Genomic DNA, 5,215 nt, shown 5'->3' with positions numbered 1-5,215 from the left:
CACCCACCCGCCCACTCCTTTTCCTTCCGGCTGTCCTCTGGTCCCTGGGCACAGCCTGTCCCATGTCCCCTGGACCCGCTCCTTCCCCTCCCTGCTCGGCTCGGTGTCAGCCTGTTGTGATGGCGAAGTCCTCGAATCTCCAAGCCAGGGACCCGGGTCTCCTGCCTCTTGGGTGATCTTCCTCGGCCTCCCTGACTGACAGCTGCGTCCTCCCCCCAGGAACAGGCTCTCCCCGCCCAGGCCCTTCCCTGCAGGGCCAGCTGACGGGTCCTGTTCCATGCTGGAAGCCACTGGGGCTCCTGCCCTCCTGTCACACAGCTCAGCTCAGGGCCAATGCAGCTACCCTGGTGTCCCCTTCTGGCAAGTGCTTCTCCTTTTGTTAGCGTCTGTAGGTGGCCGTTCTCCCTGGTTCTTCACAACGAGGATTCACGTTCTGTCCAGGAAAGCCCTTGCTCTGCAGAAAGACCACATTTCTTGTACCTGGGGTGGGTGGCCCGTGGTGTAAGTGAAAGGCACAGGGAGTGAGGGGACAGGGCTTCCAGGAACACTCCTTTTTAAAGTGCCTGGTAAGTTTCAACCAGGAGGCAAATCTTCTGCTCTTGCTTCTTCCTCCTTGCTGCTGGAATATGACTGTGATGGCTAGAGCTGCAGCAGCAATCTTGTGACCATGAAATGACCTTAAAGTAGAAACAAGGGCTAAGAATATCGGAGCAAGCAAAAAAAAAAAAAAAAGAGCCCATGTCTGAGGATGGTAGATGGTCACCTCCCCTGTTTGTTTTACAGCGTAGAGAACTGAAACTATATCTGGATTAAACCACTCATTTGGGTTTCCCGTTGCTTATGGTGAAATCCAATCCTAGATGATGCAATGTTGGAACTGTGTTTCCGGCTTCACTTCTATATTGGGGTAATTTTCCTGTCTCCCTTCATGCATACCTTTGTCCCACCCCTAAAACATGGGGACCCCAAGGTTCTGTTCTAGTCCCCCTGTTCTAGCCCCCCTGTTCTCTTCATCCCATAATTTCTAAGCGATTTCCTTCTTGCCTGAGCTTCATAGCAGATGGCGTGTGCAGACGCGCCCAGACCTCCAGGCTCTGCTGTGCCCCCGGGATGCGCTTCAAACCCTCAGACTCAGTGACCCCCGGATCCTCCCTCATGCATCCCCCTCACCGGGGCCCCAGCTCCGCAATCCAGGGAAGCGCCATCCACTCCTCCCGCCCCTCGCAAAGCCCGCAGCCCCCTATTTCACCCCCTGTGGCCCCCTCGACTCCTCGTAGCTGTCAGTCATCGAGATCCCACAGTCTGGGCTGGGGATGTGGCTCAGTGGGTAGAGTGCCGGCCTCGCATGCACAAGGGCCTGGGTTCGAGCCCCAGCACCACACACACACACACACACACACACACACCCAGCAACCTGCCCTGGGCACCCGTGAGGACGCCTGTGAGAAAACCCCAGAAAAGTGGCAAGTTTTGGGAGGACGCGGGCAGCTTGGACCTTGTGGACCACTGGTGGGAGGGTGGGGGGGCAGGTCCCAAAGAAGTGACATCAGGGATCCATCCAAACATGGGCACCTCCACCGCAGTCATGCCAAGGTGAAGCAGCCCAGGTGGCCATGGCGGACGAATGGACGATCAAGACGCCACCGTGTCCACGCCCTGGATCAGGACTCAGCCTTAGCAAGGGCACAGGGGGACAGGTGCCACCACACGGTGGACCTTGAGGCTAGGATGCATCGTGAAGGACAAGCATTGTAGGGCTCCCCTTGGACCAGACCCTGAGGTCTCGGGGCGGCCGGGGCCTGGGCCGGAGCAGGGCTCAGCACGGAGCGTCACGGCCTCGGCTGTGGAGAAGGTTCTAGAGGGGACCCCGCGATGGTTCCCCACAGTATGAGTGGGCTCCCGGATGGAGCATAAGCTTAAAAGTGGCGAGAGCCAAACTGTATACATATGGCGGCTGGGGACGGGGTGGTGGCTAAGTGCCCCTGGGTTCAACCCCTTCCCCAAATAAGCGTCGGATTTGTTCATGTCAGTAATTCCTTCCATAGACCCCCATGGCCCCCAGGCCTCTGGGACCCATCCTGAGCCCCTCGCCTGGTCGTGGGGCCTCCCTGATGACCTCACCTGTCCTCCATCCGGCCACAGCGCCCCTGGCCTGGCCGGTGTCACCGCTGCCTCTCTCCTGTGCACACACACCCTTCGTCCTTCAGGGCCCTGCTCTGGAGACCCCTCGGAGCTCCCGGGTCCCTCGCAGCCCCCCGTGGGGTGGGGTCATCCTCTCTTGACTTCAGTTCTCTCATGAAGCTCATTTCTCCCGTGAGCTGGTGACCAGCTGCTGGGGGACAGGGGCCTTGGCCTCGCTCTCTGGTTCCCTAGAAGGGGGTCAGCGCACCCCTAGGGGGACTCTGCCGGGTGCCCCGCCCCTGCTGGGCACCTGCTCTTCCTGGCCCTGGTGAGCCCCCTGCTCCACAGGCAGGCGGAACGGGCTCAGGGTCACACCCCGTGTCCTGGGGCTGGGCCCCGGGGCGGCAGAGGCAGTGAGGCTGAGCCAGAACCCCGAGGCTGTGCTCTGCCCTGGGCAAGGCGCCCGGGAGTGACCTGCACGGTGGCTGGGCTGGTCCCCGCACACAGCAGGCTTGGATTTCCCAGCGAGCCCAGGACCTAGGGGAGGGGACGCTCGCTCACGGTCCTGGCTCTGGGTCTGGGGAAGCGTCCAGGGCCGTGGGCCCAGGGGGAGCTGGCAGCAGCAGGGCAGGAGGCCGGCCTCCCTGGTCATCCCAGGAAGCCCGCAGCGGTGACCCGTGACAGCTCCCCGGGGCGCAGTCACAGCTCCTCACATTTTCCAGGAGTGTGTGTGTGTGTGTGTGTGTGCGTGTGTGCATGCGTGCTGGGGACTGGCAGTGCCACTCAGTTGCTAAGATCCTGGGCCACTCCTGTCACCTCTCTGCTTCTCCTTTCCTCATCTACAAAATGGGACTTTAAAGAGTCGCCTCTCTTAGGTGTTTTTTTGGGCAGAGGTGCAAGAGTGGAGGTGACAGTCTTGTCTGTGACAGGCTTGATGGTGACCCAAATGCCAGGCCCTTCTGAGAGGCTGTGGCTCCTCCCAGAGCCTCATGGCATAGGGGAGGAAAGATGGCCAGTCCCCTCCACAGGCAAAGAGGGACCTCTGGATTTTCTCTCTTCACGCGGTCTGCAAACTGTGAGCTGGACCTACTGATGTTATCCTGAGGTTCTGGAACCAAGTTTAGAAGCCTTCCTCCTCCCCCTACCCCCCCTTTTTTGCAGGGGATTGAACTCCAGGCCTTGCATGTGACAGGCAGAAGCTCTAACACAGAACCACATCCCCAGCCCTATTTATTTATTTATTTATTTAAGGCAGGGTCTCACTAAGTTGTTGAGGCTGGTCTCACACTCGTGATCCTCCTGCCTCAGCCTCCCAAGTTGCTGGGACTGTAGGTGTGCACCTTCCCGCCCAGCTCCAGCACCCTTCCAGATGGAAGCCAAAGAGTAGGGGGAGAGGTGATGGGGAGGTGAGCATGGGCGAAGGGTCACTGCTGCCGGTGTAGAGGACCAGCCAGGGAAAGCCAGTTGCCCAAAGTCACAGAGCAAGAGCTTAGCTATAACGACAGGGCAATGAGCATAGAGAGGGGGTGGGGTGGGGGGAGGAGCAGGGGGAAGGAAAAGAGGAAGAAAGAGGAGGAGGAGGAAGAGGGTGGTACAGGGAGGAGGAAGGAGGGAGAGAAAGGACGCTGTCCCCTTCTGCACGTGGGCTGTAACAGGTGCCCTATGTGCACTGACAGTTCATTGTCCTGGCCACTGGAAGAGGCAAGGATCCTAGTCACTGTCAACGGAAGCTCAGGGAGATGGCCCCAACTGTGCACATGGCACACTTGGTTAGCGGGAAGGCAGCAGCATCAGGCCCCAGGCCCTGGGCCAAGGGGTGCCCTCCCCCCCCGCCCCCGTGTGGATGTGAGTTTGTGGGAAGTGGCGCAGCGACCAGGGCAGCAGCTACTTGGAGGCCCCAGCAGGCCAGCAGGGACAGATGGCCAGGCTGGTTGCTGGGTGCCAGGTGTCGCGGGCAGCTCCTGTGCAGCCAGGTGTGCAGAGCCTCCTGAAGGCGGGGTGGGCTCAGGGTGCGCTTGTCTGGGGTTCAGGGGGTGCCTGCCGGCCACCCAGGCCTTGGTCTCTGGGCCGCTGATGGATACCGAGGCGCTGCCCAAACCACCTTCCTGGCCTCACCTCTCAAGGGGGCTCTGGGTTGGGGTTCGGCAGGGGGAGGTGGTAGGCCCCTCCCTTTCCCCCAAGGTGTGAGCCACCCGGGGAACGTGGGGCCAGCTGTCATGGTAACCCTGTGTTGCGGGTGACGTAATTGGAGTTCCAAACGTGTGAAATCAAATACAACATCCGCAAACACAGCCTGGGGGTTGGCATGGCAACCGCAGGGCACGGGGACAGGCAGGCGGTCCGCCTGCAGCAGCCAGCCTGGCTGGGCCACCTGGGTGGGCACAGAGGGCACCCTGCCCTGTCCACCCTCTGCTGTGGCCCTGTGTCTGTCCCTGCTTCTCAGTGGGGACCACGTCTGGTAATCCAGCTCGGCCCTAGCTTCAGGCAGCTCCCGGCGCCCATCCTGCCGCCTGCCAGGTGTTCTGCAGTTGGTGTCACCCCTCACTGTCTCACCTGTAAAATGGGCGCAGTCACAACCCACCCTACGGTCCTAGGACGGGCTGGCAATGGAGCCTGGGCCCTGGTCACGCCGGCTTCCCTCTGCCGCACGACCAGCAGTGACAGGGCCTGGAGCCTGGACACAGCCATCGATCGGCCAGGCCTGCTAGGGCTTTGCCATGGGACCACAGAGAGAGTCCCCTCCCTAAAACCGGGTGGGGCGCGGGCCAGCAGCGGTGGAACGCGAGGGTTCTGGACGCTTCCCTTCAGGTTTGGTTCCCCAGGGCGACCTGAGGGACACCTCGCTGGTCCAGGGGCTCAGGTGCCTGGCCCCTAGGCCTGTGTGTGTGGCTCTGATTGGCTCCCAAGACCCAATGCCCGGCTCTGATTGGCCACCTTCTGGGCTGCTCCTGACTCTGCGGCCGAGCGGGGCCACCGGGTCAGTCGCCTCGCGTCCCCGCTCTCTGCGGCTCAGCCGCCCCCGCCAGGCCCCGCGCGCGGCCCGCGGGTCTGAGAACGTCGGCGGACGGGCACGCGACTGTGCGTGTGTAAAGGG

This window comes from Marmota marmota, unplaced genomic scaffold (genome assembly GCF_001458135.2).
Source record: "Marmota marmota marmota unplaced genomic scaffold, marMar, whole genome shotgun sequence".
NCBI lineage: Eukaryota > Metazoa > Chordata > Mammalia > Rodentia > Sciuridae > Marmota > Marmota marmota.
This window is presented reverse-complemented; position numbering follows the sequence as displayed.